We start from the raw sequence: 19,002 nt of genomic DNA, 5'->3' as shown, positions 1-19,002 counted from the left end.
CTCCGCATATCGTATATACTTAAAAAAAAAAAAACGATCGGGAAGCTTGTGGAAGGCAGTCTGGCCTATCTGAGTGGGTCCGCCTCGCAGTCGATGGAACAGACTCAATTCAAATTCAGCCCTCGGTGCCACGCAAAGTTTACGCGCACCGACTCACACGAAGTGTGCAACCTGCTCCTGTCTCTGGAGCACAGAGAACAGGACTGCGACGTGTGCAAGGCCTTCCGCTCCAAGAAGACGCTTCGTGACCGACAGGCTCGACATAGCGACATGCAGAGCCAACATGCAAGTTCCATTCTCGACCTCTTCGGAGAGGATTCGGAACAAGAAGCCAGAGATGCCATGGTAGCCGAAGCACAGGATCCCATCTCTGACTACGGCTTCGCGGGGGTGAACGAAATCCCGCAAGGGCAGCATACCGTCTTGCCCCAAAGTCCACCTCAGTCGATGAAGGCAAGTCTGGTCCAACCCCTGCCCCTGGGCCACGGTCGGTACGGAGAACATGTTTCCTACGCCTCGTCCTCCGTTCAGCACCGAAACACACCCAAAACACTTCTGGAGCCGAGCCGCCCGAAAACAGGCTCCGACCTGAAACCTTCGGGTTCGAAGCCAGGCTCCGGCCCGCTCCCTTCGATGCCAAAAACACTTTGCAACCCAAAATCATCCGGATCCAAAACCTCGGCAGCAAAACCATAGAAACAACCATACGTGCCAATTCCATCTCAAGAACATTCGATGCTCCACCTACCAAACCGGGTCCGAAACAGACAGTTGTACATCCATCCAACTGCTGGACATATCACCACAAAAGTGACCCTTAAAAGGAAACCTGGCACAGAGGAAACCTACCACATTCCTTTTAAGAGGAAGAATTTCGGGACTAATCCTCCTCCCCTTCCATCTCCTTCGCCTCAACCTTTAATGATTTCACTTGAGCGCTCACCACCACATACACCCTAACATCAGGATGATGAGGATAGGGATGGGGACAATGCACCATTATTGCCAGACTCGTGGGCAGATTATAATACCGACTCTCCCACAGGAAATGATCCTGACCTGTACCCTATCAAGCCCTTTCCACCGGACGACCGCGTAGGTTACATAGAACTGCTGGGTAGAACTGCCAACTACCATGGTGTACAGCTGCACAGAGAATCCTTTGAAGAGGATTTCCTTTTTGAAACACTTAGAAGCACACAAGTCATCGCGCACACTCCCCATGCTCAAGGGTATGATCAGGCACGTTGATGACTTATTTAATGACCCGGTCAAAGCTTGTATCCTTACCCCTAGGTTAGATAAAAATTACAAGCCAGCACTATCTGACCCAGCATACATAAAAGGGCAATTACCATTGGCCTCCCTAGGGCCAACTCCCAAACAACAAGGGATGCTCCACCCCGAGATAAAGAATCTAAGCTTATTGACGCTTTGGGGAAAAGGGTAGCCTCTCAGGCATCAAACTTCGGGCGCATCTCTAACACGCAATTGCTGCTCGCAAGGTATGACAGGGCACATTGGAACGAGATGAAGCAGTTGCTTCAATTTCTGCCCGATGACCATAGATCTAAAGCACAAGACCTAGTGAAGGAAGGACCGCTCTTTCCAAATAATGCAATCAGGTGCTCCCTAGATGGTGCAGACACTGCTGCTAGAGCTGTAAACAACAGTGCCCTTTTTTTTTTTTTAAAACACTTTTTATTGATAAACAATACAGCGTGCATAACACATATTTTGACAATACGAAGATGTCCACCATTACCATTACCTCCACTCCTCCGCCCCCTCCACCGCACCGCCAATCAACCTCATTGCGAATCCGTGTAGATAGATCGCCCCTCGTGGCACTTCCTTTGTCATACCAGCCCTTTAACCAGGAGTCCTCCTGACCAGTGGCCTCTCGGGACCCTTTATTCAGTGTTATGCTGATCCAGCGCTTCCCCTCCCAGTATCCGATGTCTCTCATTCCTGAGTTCAATTGTCGGAGAGATACAGATATTGCCTCTATACCTATTCCATTTCCCCCATTTGTGATCCCATTTACGCGGGCACCCCCTCTCCTTGAACACCGCCTTCTCAGCACCAGTGCCCTTTTAAGAGTACATGCCTGGCTACTTATCTCTGGTTTCAAACCTGAGGTTCAGACTTCCATACTGAACACACCCTTTGACAAAGAACACCTCTTTGGCCCGGTGATAGGTTACTCACCGGAAAAAAGAAAGATACTGAAGTGGCCAAATCCATGGGAGCCCTTCAGCTAACACAAGCACATGGTTCCTTTTGGCAGTCCTTTTACCGCGGAGGGTCCAGAAATACCTCCTCTGAGACCACCACCATGTACAAGGGCTACAACCAACCTCTGCCTCTAAGGGTTACTTCAGAGGGGTTAGAGGCAACAACGGCAAAGGTAGAGGCTCAAATACACACACCTCCCCCTCCAACACAAACTAGCGACTCCCCTGCATTCCCCCACCTGTCGGGGCGACTTTCAGATTTCCTACCTGTCTGGCTGTCCATAACAGACAGGTGGGTGCTGGAAATTATCCGTTCTGGTTACTGCCTGGAGTTCACCAACATTCCCCCAAAGTCACAAATTGTCACCGGAACACCTACACCTCCTCAAACAAGAGGTTTTGTCTCCTAAAAGGGGCTGTAGCGCCCGTGCCACCACAACACCTCAGGTCAAGCATGTACTCCTTTTACTTTTAATATCCAAAAAGAACGGTTCTCTGACCAATTTGGGACCTCAACTAAATCTTTGCATAGTCAGACCATTTTCACATGGTAACACTTGAACAAGTACTTAACTTAATTTCTGCAAAAGGACGACTTTCTGTCTACTCTAGGCTTAAAGGATGCCTATTTCCGTATTCCAATCAATGGCGCTCATCGCAAATTTCTCAGATGTGATAGCTGGTCAGCATCTTCACAAAGTGTCTGGCGGTAGTCTCTGCCCACAGGAGAAGACAACACATCCATGTCTTCCCCTACTTGGACGACTGGCTCATCAAAGCCAGTACATATCAAAAATGTCTCCAGCACACTCACAGACAATTCAGTTACTACGTCAACTGAGTTTCAGTCAATGTGCTAAAATCACAACTCAAACCTGCCACTACTCAAAACTACCTAGGAGCCACCTAAATACTCAAAAGGCTCTAGCCTTTCCCAACAAAGCCAGAATTCGCAACATTCAGGCTTTAGTTCTCCAGTTTCAATCCAATCACTCACTTCCAGCTCAGATATATATGCACCTACTGGGAATGATGGCATCTTGCATCATCGTTCCCCATGCCAGGCTGCACATGCGTCACCTTCAGGAATGCTTAGCAAGTCAGTGGAACCAATCACAGGGTCTGTTAACCTATCTAGTGTTGGTAAGCGGCCGTACTCATCGCTCTGCAGTGGTGGAATCACAAGATTTATCAAGAGGACGGCCCTTCATAGACCCGCTTCCACAGACAGCACTAACAGCTGATGCGTCCCTCACTGGCTGGGGAGCTCATCTTCAGCACCACACAGTGCAAGGCTTATGGAGCCAACACCATAAGTTGCTCCACATCAACCATCTAGAACGTCTTGCAATCTTTCTAGCTCTCAAGGCATTTCAAACTCACCTGGTGGGCAAAGCTGTCTTAGTTCGTACAGACATGACAGCCATGTATTACATACAAAAACAGAGGGGGGGGGGCACAATCTCTCCATCTGTCCCACTTAGCCCAAGACATCTGGAGGTGGGCCATTCACCACAAAATCCATCTCCTAGTGGAACACCTCCCAGGAGGCAACAACCTGATTGCAGACCTCAGCAGACAAGCAGCAAATACACAAATGGGACCTTCACCCTCAGGTTCTCCTCCCATACTTCCAAAGTTGTGGAGTCCCTTAGATAGATCTGTTTGCCACACAAAATGCAAAATGCCAAAGCTTTGCCTCCAGATACCCACAACCGCACTCCAAGGGAAATGCACTGTAAATGAACTGGTCAGGGATATTTGCTTATGCTTTTCTGCCTCTCCCACTCATCCCATTAGTGGTTCGGACGCTCAGGCAAACATCCCTCACACTGATCATAGTAGCTCCCACATGGGCCCATCAACCATGGAGTTGTCTGTGGTCCCGCATCAAAAGCTGCACCTAACATCCAGTCTCCTCACACAAAGCCATGGAGAAATCACACCCAGATCCCAAACAACTGAACCTCGCGATCTGGCTCCTGAAGTCCGAGTTTATCTAAACCTTCTACCAGACTGCATGACCATCATCAGGGAGGCCAGAAGGCCTACCACGAGAGCCTGTTATGTAGCTAAATGGAGAAACTTTTGTTATTTATTGCAATAACAATAACAGCAACCCTCTTGATGCTTCCATGCAAAAAATCATCTGCTATCTGTTACACTTGCTGCAGTCAGGATTAGCTTACACCTCCATCTGGCACAATCACGCTGCAATAGCTGTGTATCTAAAAAGTAGGCAACATTTATCGCCCGTAGTTAAATCTTTCATGGAAGGACTTGAGTCATACCACCAAGGCTCCCACCTGCCCCAGCGTGGAATTTTGACATAGTCCTTACCAGATTAATGGGGCCACCTTCTGAACCCATGTATAAATGTGAGCCACAGTTTCTCTTGGAAAACCGCTTTCCTCATTCCAGTCACTTCACTGAGAAGAGTGGGTGAACTACAGGCACTAACCATAGAAGAACCTTTTTTCCAACTGCAGAGACAAATTGGTTCTTCGTACAAACCCCAAATTTCTACCCAAGGTAGTGTCTGCGTTTCACATACATCAGTCAGTAGAATTAACTGATTTCTTCCTGCAACCTGATTCTGTTGCATAATGAGCTCTAGACACCTTAGATGTCAAAAGAGCACTTTTATATTGCATCAAAAAAACAATCATTTTGTAAGGCCAAACAACTTTTTGTTGCTTTTGCACCACCACAGAAGGGCAATCCTATCTCCAAATCAGGTACTGCTAGGTGGATTGTTAAATTAATTGAAACTTGTTATGCAAAAGCAAAAAGAGCTCCAACTGTACCCCCTAGAGCGCATTCTATTCGCAAGTTAGGGGCTACTATGGCTTTCTTAGGAAACATCCCTGTAGTTGACATCTGTAACGCTGCAACATGGTCTACACCCCTTCACTGGGAACTAAACACCCCATTGTAGCACTTGGCTCTGAGGGTAGCGTTGCTGAGCAGTTTAAGGCTTACTCAAGGGAGGTGGTGTGGGCTAGTAATCGCCATTTACTAGTACGCAGAACTAACACTCAAAAATTGATTGTCCAGTCTGTACTTTGCTTTATAAAAGAAAGAGTACATTTATTAAACACACACTACTCAATACTATGCAACAATTTACAAATATACATAAGCTGTTGGAATTGCCTTGTGACATTGCATAACATTTCCATCCCTCCCGCAGTGGGGGTGGGGCCTAGTACCACCACTCCCATGTATGCATATCATCTTGCCTCCAATTCAGTGGGTTGACAACCTGGAGTGCGGGCCTTGCCCACCTGCACCATCCCAGTGGCTACCCCCCCCCCCCCTTCCATCTCAAGCAAGCATTTAAAATGGGCACACCTGCCATGGTGACACACAAACCTGACTGAGGATCTCATACTGACCATACATTATACACCTCTACATCTTAAGGGCTAACACTCTGGGTTGTTTTTCACCTAACGCAGCAGAAAGAATACATGTGTTTGAGGCATGAGCTGTAGATTGTATACTTTAGCATAGATCGCCATCTGGTGTTGGGTTCAGATGTTTGCAGTTTTGTTTTGTCGGAGAAGTCTGTTAGTCACGAGATGGGTGACTCCTCCTTATGGTGACAGTGCGCATGGGCTTCGACTCCATCCCCAGATTGTTTTTTTCCCCCATCTGGTTCGGATGTGACTTGCTGCTCACCGGGTTGGTGTCATTATCGAAACCCCCTTCGACGCGCAAGCACTTACCACTCGACGGTATTGTCTCAATTGCGTTTCCCTTTCGCGACGCGCATCTTCTACGATCAAAAAACTTTGATAAACGTAGACGCGGGCCGTTGGGCCTACCCGCGCCGATCACAACGGAAGTTGATGGAACGGACTCCTTTCAAGTAATATCCCCAGTGTGGTGCTAAATTTCCACACTCGGACCTACACCCAGTGTGTAATATTTGCCTCTCTCCAGAACATCGAGCGGATACCTGTGAGGCTTGTCTATCTTTCACGTTTAAGATGACCATTTGTGATCGTCTGGCTCGATGCCACGAAATGTCTAGAGGAAGCGGCTCTATTCCGGACATATTCCATCCAGGCCCGACAGCCTTCCAGAATGATCCCAGGAGGAACAGGTCTCAGTCTCCGAAGCGGATGACTCAGACTTCGAAGACAGTCACCCCAGCTCAGCGGACCATGAGTACCGAGACCCCTGCCCATCCCAAGCCCATACCAAAGGCTCCGGTAACACCTTCGCCACAGGGCCCAGGTCCACAAAGGTCGAACATTTCAAATGCCCCACCCTTGGTCCAGGCTATGAAAATCAAAGACAAACCTTTTGGCTCAGTCCCGAGCCAACCACACTCCAGTCCCGAAAAACACTTCCGGCACCGAATTCCAAGCCCTCCGATATGCCACACCCTCGTCCATCGGCACCGGAAAGCCCTCCGGCGCCAAAAGTGTTAAAGGACAAACCCTCGGAGTCAAAGCAAAAGGATAAACCTTCGACACCGAAAACCTCGGAATTGAACTAATCCAAGGATAAACCTTTTGACCCCTAAACACCCAAAACAAAAGCCTCCTGAGCCGAAACCTACACCGAAGTCTTTTGGAGCGGGAAAAATCTTCCAAACCAGACACGGTCCCTATTCCTAAACAGTTTAAGACACCTCATAGGGAAAAATCTTCGACACCGAAAATCACTGGATCTGAAGAACTTTCTGTACCAGATCCAAACCAGAAAACAATTTATATTCATCCAAAGACTGGTCATATTCTTTCCAAACAACCTAAAAAGAGGACACTGGACCATTTGCAAAATTCACCAGCTCCTGCAAAAAAAATGGACATGGGCACTAACACCTCTCCACCCCCTACAACTTCTCCACCGATTGATCCCAATCTACTGATCTCTCCAGTATACTCTCCAGAACACTCTTGTTCGAGGCATATGAGCTGCAGATTACACACTGTACATAGACCGCCATCTGGTGATGGGCCCGGATGTTTGCAGTTGTTTTTCCTCTTGGAAAGTCTTTGGAAGTCACGAGGTATGTGACTCCTCCTTTGGATCGTATTGCACATGGGCTTCGGCTCCATCCTCAGATTGTTTTTTCCCGCCATCGGGCTTGGATGTGATCATCGCGCTCCGGTTCCGAACAGTTTCCAGTTCTCCAATCGACGCGCAATGCTCACCACAATTCACGGTATTGTTTTCGATCGCGATCTCCACACTCGGCGCGGCTCTCATCGATCAAGACCTTCGGGCCTACCCAAGCTCCGGTCCTGGCTAATGGAAAGGTCTCCCTTCAAGAAGTGCCCTCGATGTGGGTCCAAATTCCCCCACACCGACCTTCACGAAGTATGTAACCTCTGCCTCTCTCCTGAACACGAGGCTCGAGACTGTCCGGTGTGCAAGTCCTTCCAGTCCAAGAAAACCATTTGAGACCGAAGGGCACGAAGAACCATGGCACACTCGTCGACGGCGATTCCAGACGACATCTTCGGGGAAGGCGTCGACGCTCCAGAAGAACACCACACCGACTACCTTGTCAGCGCCTCCGAAGCCGATTCAGATGTGGAGGACATCACTCCAGCACAGAGGGTCATGAGTACCGAAGCCCCTCCCCCCACACCCTCGACGGCACCGAAAAAGGCTTTGGTCACGCCTTCGCCTCCAGGCCTAGGCAAGACCAAAGACACTGCTTCCCACACCGCACCTTCAGGACTGGTAAAGTAGCCTATTAAGCCTTCCGGCAGCTCGGGCTCGAGCCAGCCCACCGTCGGTGCCGAGAAGCACTCCTCCGCACCGACGCCCAAAAAGAAAATTGCCGCCCCCTCGGCACCGAGCTCCATACCGAAACACTCGGTGCCGAAAACCAGCTCCACCTCCTTGGTACCGACACCATCCCTGGAACCGAGCAAAAGACACAAGACCACGGACACTGATAGCTCGAAGCCAAAAACCATCTCGGCACCGAGTAAACAGACAGCCCTTTCCAGGCCGCATAGTTCCAAACAGAGGACTAGCGCAGACTCTAAAACGAGAAAACCTATGGCCTCGATGCCTTCGGCGCCCACGGACAAACCAGTCTCTGAAGAAATTTTTACACCTGATCCTTTGAAAAAGACATTGATCAAGGACCCTAAAACCGGACATTTGATGCTCAGCATCAAAAAGAGACAGCTGGAAAAGCCTGCCCCTGCTCCACCTCCAAAGAGGAAGGACTCTGCTACCTCCCCTTTCAGAATGCCTTCACCACCTTCTCCACCGCCTCCACCGTCCCCCCCCACCTCATCATTCCCCCGCACCCTCTCCGGATGATAATGATGTCGTCTATGATGACATTCGGGACATACCCCATGACCTACCTACAGGGGACCCCACTCCCACAGGCTCCCAGACCCATGGGACGACTATAACATCCCTGACATTCCTAACATCCCGCAAGATGATCTCTACCCTTCGAGACCAGCCCCACCAGAAGACTCATTAGGGTTCAACCACTTACTCCAAAGGGCTGCACACTATCACGGGGTGGATCTTCATACCAACCCCGTGGAGGAGGACTTCCTTCTCGATACTTTTTTGACACCACGCATAGGGCCTCCTCCATACTGCCCATGCTCAAAGGAGTTGTCAAACACGCGCCGGAGATCTTCAAAGACCCAGTCAGAGCCAGGGTCATTAACCCGCGCATAGACAAAAAATATAAAGCCGCCTGACAGATCCCGCCTAAATCAGGGCCAGCACCACTAGATTCCCTAGTAGTGTCTACAGCACGAAAGCAAGCAAACTCCCAAGCATCAGGCGAGGCACCACCACCTAACAGAGTCAAAACTCTTGGATGCATCGGGAAAGCGCACTGCATCCCAAGCTGCCAACATATGGCGCATCGCTGATACACAAGCACTACTGGCAAGATACGACAGGGCCCATTATGGCAAACTAGAAGCCATAATGCAACACCTCCCTGACAAATATAAAAATAGGGCAAATGAGTTAATTCAGGAGGGCAAAACCATTACCAATACCTCCATCCGCTGTGCCCTAGATGCAGCTGACACCGCCTCCAAAGCCATTAATACCAGCATCCTCCTCCGTCGCCATGCCTGGCTAAGGATCTCAGGTTTTAAACCAGAAGTACAAGCTTCCATCCTGAACCACCCCTTTGACCCGGAACATCTGTTCGGCCCAAAAGTGGATGAGGCCCTAGAAAAAATGAAAAAAGACACCGATACGGCGAAGTCTATGGGAGCCTTACAATCGCACCTTCCCAGGAGCTCCTTTCGCCGCTCTTCCTTTCGGAGCACATCCAGAGGCTACTCCTCTGACACCGCTTTCACTTCATATAAGGCCCCTACCCAATCCACCTTTACAAGGGGGTTACCAAAGAGGCGGCTACAGAGGCAACAATAATAAAGGCAGAGGCAAGACAAACACCGCCCGCTCTGCCTCCGCACCTACCCAATGACTCCCCTCCGATCCCCCCAGACCATCCCACTCCAGTCGGGGGCAGACTCCAAAATGCCCTTCCTGTCTGGACTACCTTCACCTCAGACAAATGGGTAACAAATAATTTGGTCAGGCTACTGCCTAGAACTAATATCTACACCCCAAACATTCCACCCAGACAACGCCCAATGTCACAGGAACATCTAACACTACTAAAACAGGAGGTAATCTCCCTCCTACAAAAGGGGGCAATAGAACAGGTTCCTACCAACCAACAAAATATGGGGGTCTACTCCCTATATTTTCTCATACCAAAAAGGGACGAGACTCTACGGCCCATCCTAGACCTCAGGCCCCTAAACAGATACATACACTCAGACCATTTTCACAAGGTAACACTTCAGCAGGTACTTCCACTGCTCTCCCACAACAATTTCCTGACCACTTTAGACCTCAGACGCCTATTCCTGTGCATAACGCTCACAGGAAGATCCTCAGATTTGTAGTGGACGACCAACACTACCAATTCAAAGTACTCCCATTTGGAGTCACAACATCACCACGAGTATTCACCAAGTGCCTAGCAGTAGTGGCAGCACACCTGCGGAGACAACACATCCATGTCTTCCTATACCTAGACGACTGGCTAATAAAAGCCAGTTCATACAACCAGTGTGTACAACACACGCACGCCACTGTCCAGCTACTTCACCAACTGGGCTTCACAGTAAACCATGCAAAGTCCCATCTCCAACCGTCCCACGTAAAACAATATCTGGGTGCCACTATAGACACCTCAAGAGCGCTAGCCTACCCCAGTCCTGCCAGAATAGCAAGCATTCAGGCTCTACGCTCCAAATTTCAGCCACAACACTCTCTTCCAGCTCAAGTGTTCATGCAGCTCATAGGAATGATGGCCTCTTGCATATTCATAGTACCTCACGCAAGACTCCAGATGCGTCCTCTCCAAGAGTGCTTAGTGCGCCAAAGGAACCAGGCCCAGGGTCAATTAACAGATCTGGTGTTGGTAGACGGTCGTACCCATCGCTCTCTGCAGTGGTGGACCACCAAAAACCTTTCCAAAGGGCGACCGTTCCTGGACCCGGTTCCTCAAATAGTACTGACAAGACGCATCGCTCTCCGGCTGGGTAGCTCACCTATTACATCACACCATGCAGGGCAGATGGACAGTTCAACCAAAGTTACTCCACATCAACCATCTGGAGTTACTAGCCATATTTTTAGCCCTAAAATCTTTTCAAACATAGATTTCAGGCAAGACAGTCTTAGTCCGCACAGACAACATGACAGCCATGTATTATGTACAAAAACAAGGCGGCACACTCTCTCCACAGCTCTTTCATCTAGCACAGAGCATATGGAGATGGGCCATACCCCAGCAAATCTTTCTCCTAGCCCAACATGTCCCAGGAGTCCAAAACACTATGGCAGATCTGCTCAGCAGACAAACACAACAATTCCACGAGTGGGAACTCCACCCGCAAGTTCTTCACCCGTACTTTCAAATGTGGGGGCATCCACAGATAGACCTCTTCGCCACCCACGAAAACGCCAAATGCCCAAGCTTCGCCGCCAGATACCCACACCCATTGTCCAAAGGCAATGCGATATGGATGAATTGGGCAGGCAGATTTGCATACGCTTTTCCGCCTCTCCCACTCATTCCATTAGTGGTGCACAAACTACAACACTCCCTCACACTAATCCTAGTAGCTCCAACTTGGGCCAGACAACCGTGGTACACCACACTGCTGGAACTCTCTGTAGTACCACACCAAAAGCTACACCTCTTAACCCAGAACCATGGAGAGATCAGGCACCCGGACCCAGCTCAGCTCAACACTTGCGATCTGGCTCTTGAAATCTTAGAATTCGGTTATCTAAATCTTCCCCCTGACTGCATGAACGTCATTAAGGAAGCCAGGCGACCCACCACTAGAGCGTGCTACGCAGCCAAGTGGAAACGTTTTGTTGTCTATTGCCACAACAATACCATCAATCCCCTAGATGTGTCCATTCAACACATCATAGGCTACTTACTACACCTACAAAGATGCAATCTAGCCTATACGTCCATTAGACTGCATCTTGCAGCCATAGCAGCCTATCTTCAAAACAGGCATCATCCATCACTTTTTAGAGTACCTGCCATTAAAGCCTTCATGGAAGGCCTCAAAAGAATAATTCCCCCAAGAGTGCCACCCTCACCTGTATGGAACCTAAATATCGTCTTCAATTCCTAACATGGAAAACCGCCTTTCTTGTAGCTATCACTTCCCTCAGAAGGGTTAGTGAAATACAAGCACTTACCATTCAAGAACCCTTTCTCCAGATGCACCGTAACAAGGTTGTTTTCCGTACTCACCCAAAATTCCTCCCTAAAGTAATTTCTCCCTTTCACCTAAACCAATCTGTAGAACTACCAGTATTCTTCTCGCAACCACAAACTGTTGCAGAAAGAGCTTTTCACACATTAGATGTCAAACGAGCCTTACTGTACTAAATCGAGAGAACACAACCTTTTCGTAAGACCAAACAACTGTTTGTCTCTTTCTCACCACCACACAAAGGCAACCCCATCTCCTAGTCCGGGATAGCTAGATGGATTGTCAAATGCATTCAGATTTTCTACCACAAAGCAAAACGAACGCTATCCGTTCCCCCTAAAGCCCACTCTGCACGTAAAATAGGGGCTTCAATGGCATTTTTAGGGAACATCCCATTAGATATCTGCAGAGCAGCTACATGGTCAACACCGCACACTTTCACTAAACACTATTGTGTAGATGTGCAAACTAAGCAACAGGCTAGTGTGGGCCAGGCTGTACTCAAAACATTATTTCAAACCGCTGCAACAGATACGGGTGGTCGCCGCTAAGGATGGGTACTGCTATATAATCTATGCACAGTGTGTAATCTGCAGCTCATATGCCTCAAAAGGCAAATGCTACTTACCAGTATGCATCTGTTCTTGGCATGTAGAGCTGCAGATCTACACACGCCCACCCGCCTCCCCGGCTACCTTTATCTGTTCCAGCTTATCTTATTTAGAAACAGCACACATGGGCATCTTTACTGTTATTACTACGCTCCATCATTCCCTGCTGGTGAAAAACAATCTGAGGATGGAGCCTAAGCCCATGCGCAATACGATGCAAAGGAGGAGTCACATACCTCGTGACTTCCAAAGACTTTCCAAGAGGAAAAACAACTGCAAACATCCGGGCCCAACACCAGATGGCGATCTATGCACAGTGTAGATCTGCAGCTCTACTTGCTAAGAACAGATGCATACTGGTAAGTAGCATTTTCCTTCCACGTTCACAACCAGAGGATAGTGATGGGGACGAACAAGGGGATGATGACAAAGTCTGACAACGAGATAATGATGACAATGATGACCCCCCCTTCTCCGACACACACACAGGAGCCATGGACAGACTATAATACAGATCCTGACGTTACAGACACAGATCTTCATCACTCCAAGCCATCCCCACCAGACGATAATATAGGTTTTGCCCAACTAATCAATAGGGCCGCAACATATCACGGAGTAAATTTACATTCAGACCCTGTAGGGCAGGATATTCTCTTCAACTTTTGCTCAGCCACAAAAAACCTCACACATCCTACCAACGTTAAAAGGTCTAATTAAATACGCACCAGAAGTGTTTAAGGACCCTGTTAGGACTAGGGTTCTTAACTCAAGGACAGACAAAAAATACAAAGCTGCTCCCAGTGACCCCATATACATTAAGGATCAGCTTCCTTTAGATTCCCTGGTAGTGGCTAATGCACGTAAAAGGGCCAAATCTCAAGGTTCAGTTGACGCCCCCCCCAGATAAAGAATCCAAATTATTAGACGCATCAGGCAAACGTATGGCGTCTCAAGCTGCAAACTATTGGAGAATAGCCAACACACAAGCTCTCTGGGCAAGGTATGATAGAGCTCACTATGAGCTGGAAAAGCTCATTCAACACCTACCAGACCAATACAAAGACCAGGTGTGAGAAAGTGGCTCTGTATATACTGTTTCTTAATAGGTACAGGGTGTACAGAGTCCACAGTCCCCCAGGGTTTGACAGAGGTTAAAGTTAGGTGTAACCTTACTCTCTAAAGTGGTAGCTTGGTCGAGCAGTAAGGCAGTACCAGAGGACAGTGTAAAGCATTTGTTGTACACACAGTCAGCAAATGGTTTCACACACTCAATAACTGAACTGTAGGCCAATGGTTTATATATAAAAAATATATGCTTGTTTTATTTTAGAACCAACACTTGGAGTTAAAATATAATTTCTCAACAGTAGATGTTTCATATAAATACTTTTGCAATATGCCATAGACCTTTAGTAAACAGTTACATTGAGCTCAATGGTAAATTCAAGTTATTTGCAACAGATTACTTTTTAGATTACTTTTGGAATTCCAGGACTGGACCCTAGATTCAGTCCTGGGTCAGTTCTCAGAATCAAGTGATGAAAGTCGACTTATGTACTGTAATGATTTTTAACTAATATTTAGCTATTTTAAAAGTTGACACTTAGAAAATATTTCTGAGAAAACAGTCAATGATTCCCTATCGAAGAAAATGCAGGTTACAGGTACAGTATGTTCTCGTTACTTTTGTAATCCAGTACTGGGTGCCTAGACTCAGTACTGGGACCTTTATCCAAAACAGGTAAGTAATTACGTTTTCAGATATTATACGATTTTTGAAGAATATTTAAAGATTGCAGAAATCGACACAGAAGAAATTTCACAGAAAAACAGTCAATGGTTTCCTATGGAAGAAAATTGAGTTAAGGGTAAGTACAGTTGTAGGGATTTTTCAGAGTCAGTGTTGGGCACCAAGATCCAGCACTGGGAGCTCACCTAAGAACAGGTGAGTAAATTCGTTTTTGTCACTTGGCTGATTTTTGGTGAATATTTGAAGATTTGAAAAGTCCACACTTAGAAGAAATTTCAGGAAAAAGCCAGTCAATGTTACCCTATGAGGAAAATAGAGTTTGCGGTTTCAGGGTAAGTACTCGACTGGCAGAGTTGAAGTTCTGGGCACAGACTCAGGGGTCTCCCAGGGTCAGGGTCAGGTAGGTACAGTTGGTTCACCCTCAGCGGCTCTAGGGCGGCCGGGTGCAGAGAGAGTAATGTTATCCTATGAGGGATAGGGGGGCCTTGTTTGGTGGCTGCTGACTGGCAAGCCACGCGGCTGTGGGAGCTGGGCTCCTGGTCACTTACTCAGGGCAAGTGGGGAAGTAGGAAGGAGTAGAGTTTTCACTGCTAGGGCCACTCGGGCGGCTGGGTGCAGAGTGCTTTTGAGCCTTCGGGCGCTCAATGGATTTCAATGGGAAATCTCCGGTTAGGAAAAAGACTGCAAGCTCGGGGACGAGGACTCTTCAGGTGCCACCACCACTTCGAGAGGTAAGTTGGGTAGTTGGAGGATAGGTAGGTACCCCGGGATTGGGCACAGGGGGCCATGGGGCGCCGCGTGCAGGGGTGCCTTTAGGTGTCGGGAAATCTTACCCTCTGTTGATCGCGGTTGGGGGGGAACCTGGTTCTGAGGCTGCAGGCTTCTTCAGGAATGTCGAGGGAGGTCCTTGGGTGCCGGACTCGGGGTCTCAGTCGCCGTGGGGTCGTCCTCGTGGTCTTTGTTCACTCCGGCACTGGCCAGGCTCGGCTGGTGCAGAGTGTGCTGGGTTCGCGGTTCCGGGCTGCTGCCAGGGGTTAGAGATAGGTTTCGAGTAGAGCCTCTACTCATGGGAGTCCCAGGGGCTTAGAGCCAAAAGGTAGCCAGGTCCTCCGGGGTTGGTGAGGTTGCTAGCCACAAGAGATGCCGGGCTGGAGCAGGAGCAGGTTCGAGGGTCGACAGGCCGGTAGGGCTGGGGCCATAGCAGTTGGTGTCTTCCTCTTTTCAGCAGCTGCAGGGCAGGTCTTCTTTCTTCTTGCTCTTCGTAGTTTGGAATCTGGAATCTGGGGAAGGAAGGTTCAGGGTGCCCCTAAATACTAGATTTAGGGGCGTTACAGGTAGGTGAAGGGCAGGGACCAATGGGTCCCCGTCCTGGGGTGGGTACACCCCCTATCCTGCCTCTCTCCTGTGGGAGGGGGGCAGTAGCCTAGTCCTGATAGGGTAGGGCTCCCCATCTTCAAGATGGCTAGAGCCCGGAGATGTGCTTCACATTGCCTCCCCCACCTGAGGGGTGGGGTTGGCAGGCTGGCACATCCCCTGTCCTTATTTGGGGTTTCCGGCCAAAGTTTCCCGCCAGAGTGGGGGGTTGCAGGGGCCTGGGGAAGCTCACAGAGGCGGCATGCCTTTGAAGCTTCCCCCTGCCCATCCTGGGGGAGGAGATTTAGCACCTCACCCAGGATGTGCATTGTTGCAGGACCAGGAGAGCAGGGGCTCTCCTACCCAGGGGTCCAGCAACATGTCTGCTGGGTGGCAGCCTAGGCAGCCTCAGAGCAGACGTGGATTTGTAGGTTAGGTTCGAGGGGGCACCTCTAAGATGCCCTCTGTGGTGCTGGGTACATTAAATCCCACACTGGCATCAGTGTGGGTTTAATGTGCTGAGAAGTTTGATACCAAACTTCCCAGTCTTTAGTGTTGCCATTATGGTGCTGTGGAGCTCGTGTTTGACGAGCTCGCAGCACCATGTACTCTTAAATGGCAGCACTGCACTTACAGGGCTCAGGAATGGACCTGGGCACTGTAGGGGCACAGGGCTCTTGCTCCTGTGCCCACACCATTGGCATAAGGCACCCAGCTAGAGGGGTGACTGATGTATGCCATGGCAGTGTATGTGATGGGCATGGCACACAGGGATGTGTGCCATGTCGACTTTGTTTTTGTCTTGCACCCAAACACTCAGCCTGCAAAGGCAGTGTGTGTGTGTGTAAGGGTACAGGGCCTCTAAGAGTGGCACAAGGAGTGCTGCAGCTCTTAGAGGCCTTCCTGGGTCACAACGCCCTGGGTACTTAGGGTACCATTTACCAGGGGCTGACATGTGGCCAAGGTTTGCCAATTTGGGTTTGGTTTGTTTTAGGGAAGGAACATAGGCCCTGGGCACCTGATTGGCAGGAGTCCAGGGCACACTCAGTCAAAGTACATTCAGCAATTCAGCAAAAAGTGGGGCATACCATGCAAGAAAGATGGCACTTTCTCACACCAGGCCAATGACCTTGTACAGGACGGCAAAATAATCACGAACACATCAATAAAATGTGCTCCAGACGCAGCGGACACTGCGTCCTGCGCAGTCAATACTAGCGTATTGTTAAGCAGGCATGCTTGGCTCAGGATATCTGGATTTAAACAAGAGGTGCAAACCAGTATCCTTAATCAGCCCTTCGACCAAGAGCACCTCTTTGGCCCTGCAGTGGACACATCTTTAGAAAAGATGAAAAAGGACACCGAAACTGCTAAGTCTATGGCAGCCTTGCAGTTATCTTCTAGAGGCTCCTTTCAACGCTTCTTTTATAGGGCGGGCTCTAAAACCAACACACCAGATCGCCCATCCTCATCCTACAAAAGCCCCAATCAGAGCTCCTTTTCCAAAGGATAATTTAGGGGAGGTTACAGGGGTAACTACAAGGGCAGAGGCTGGGGTAATAACACCCGCAGCTCCCCTACCACCAAGCAGTGACTTCCCTGAGCTTCCCCCAACCATTCCACACCTGTCGGGGGATGCCTTTCACAGTTCCTACCTGTCTGGAATTCCATCACCACAGACAAGTAGGTAAGACAAATTGTCCAGTATGGTTACTGCCTGGAACTCGCGTCCACTCCCCCACACATTCCTCCCAAACACCGTCCATTGTCTGCAGAACATTTGACTCTCCTCAAACAGGAAATTCTCTCTACTACACAAAAATGCAATAGAACCAGTCCCCCTACCCCAACAGGGCACAGGGGTTTATTCACTCTACTTTCTGATTCCAAAAATAGGACGGCGCTCTCAGGCCAATATTAGACCTCAGACCCCTAAAATTCTACATCCAATCAGACCACTTCCACATGGTCACTCCATCAGGTGCTCCCATTACTTGAACAGGGCGACTTCCTCTCCACTCTGGATCTAAAGGACGCCTACTTTCATATTCCTATTCACCCCTCTCACAGAAAGTATCTCAGGTTCATGGTGGACGTACAACATTATCAGTTCAAAGTCCTTCCATTCGGAGTAACCACGACACCCAGAGTCTTCACCAAATGCCTCGCAGTGTTAGCAGCTCATTTAAGAAGGCAACACATCCATGTGTTCCCTTACCTGGACGACTGGCTCATAAAAGCCAAATCCCACAACAGTTGTGTACAGCACACACACAACTATAAATCTACTTCACGACTTAGGTTTCACATTAAACCTCGACAAGTCTCACCTTCAACCATCCACCATACAACAGTATCTAGGGGCTACTCTAGACACCTCAAAAGCTCTAGCATACCTCAATCCAGGCAGGATTCACTCCATGCAGGCTCTAATATTACAATTTCGGCCTCAACACTCGTTGCCACCTCGAGTGTTTATGCAGTTAATCGGGATAATTGCTTCTTGCATCCTCTTCGTCCCTTATGCAAGACTCCAGATGCGTTCCTTGCAGGAATGCTTAGCACATCAGTGGAACCATGCTCAAAGTCAACTGACAGATCTGGTGTTGGTGGACGGCTGCACACATCGCTCTCTGCAGTGGTGGAATGCACAAAACCTTTCCAAAGAGCAGCCGTTCCTCAACCTGGTTTCACAAATAGTACTAACAGACGCGTCGCTCACCGACTGGGGAGCTCATCTACAAAGTCAAATTGTTCAGGGCTTATGGACCCCTTTGACAAACAACTCCACATAAATCACCTGCAGTTACTAGCAATCTTTTTAGCACTAAAGTCTTTCCAACTTTTGCTACTAGGCAAACCTTTCCTAATATGTACAAACTACATGACAACATTGTATTACATTCAAAAGCAGGGGGGACACACTCGAACTTTCACGCCTAGCGCAAACACCCAGAATTTGGAACTCCTTCCCGCCCGATATCAGAAGAATCCCCTCCCTAGCTCGCTTCAAGAAGGAGGCCAAAACCTTCCTCATGGGTAAATTCCTGAACTAAGACCCCTTCTCAGCCGCTATGACTTGCTGCTTGATTTCAAGACTATTGCGTCTTCCGCAACTCTACAACCGGACACCATCGAGACCCCAGGGGGCCACGGTCTCCGCCAACCCTAGCTTGAACTTTAACCTCTCATTTGTGTCCCCTTTGCCCCCATGCTCCCCTCATCCCTCCCCCCCCTTTTATATTTTATATTTCTGTGTTTTGGAGACT

General features: G+C 48.9%; 2 protein-coding genes across 7 annotated transcripts in view; both read left to right on the top strand.

The window, feature by feature from the left end:
• LOC146786089 (eukaryotic translation initiation factor 4 gamma 1-like) overlaps nucleotides 1-19,002 on the top strand; it is a 582,378-nt gene that overhangs the window by 31,935 nt on the left and 531,441 nt on the right. The gene's annotated exons all lie outside the window — the stretch shown is intronic.
• Nucleotides 15,656-19,002, top strand: part of LOC146786090 (uncharacterized) — a 68,082-nt gene continuing 64,735 nt past the window's right edge. The window contains exon 1 of the mRNA XM_085635160.1: nucleotides 15,656-15,928. The gene's annotated coding sequence lies outside the window, so the exon portion shown is untranslated. The remainder of the gene's footprint in view (nucleotides 15,929-19,002) is intronic.

This window comes from Triturus cristatus, chromosome 11 (assembly GCF_964204655.1).
Source record: "Triturus cristatus chromosome 11, aTriCri1.1, whole genome shotgun sequence".
Lineage (NCBI taxonomy): Eukaryota > Metazoa > Chordata > Amphibia > Caudata > Salamandridae > Triturus > Triturus cristatus.
This window is presented reverse-complemented; position numbering and strand designations above follow the sequence as displayed.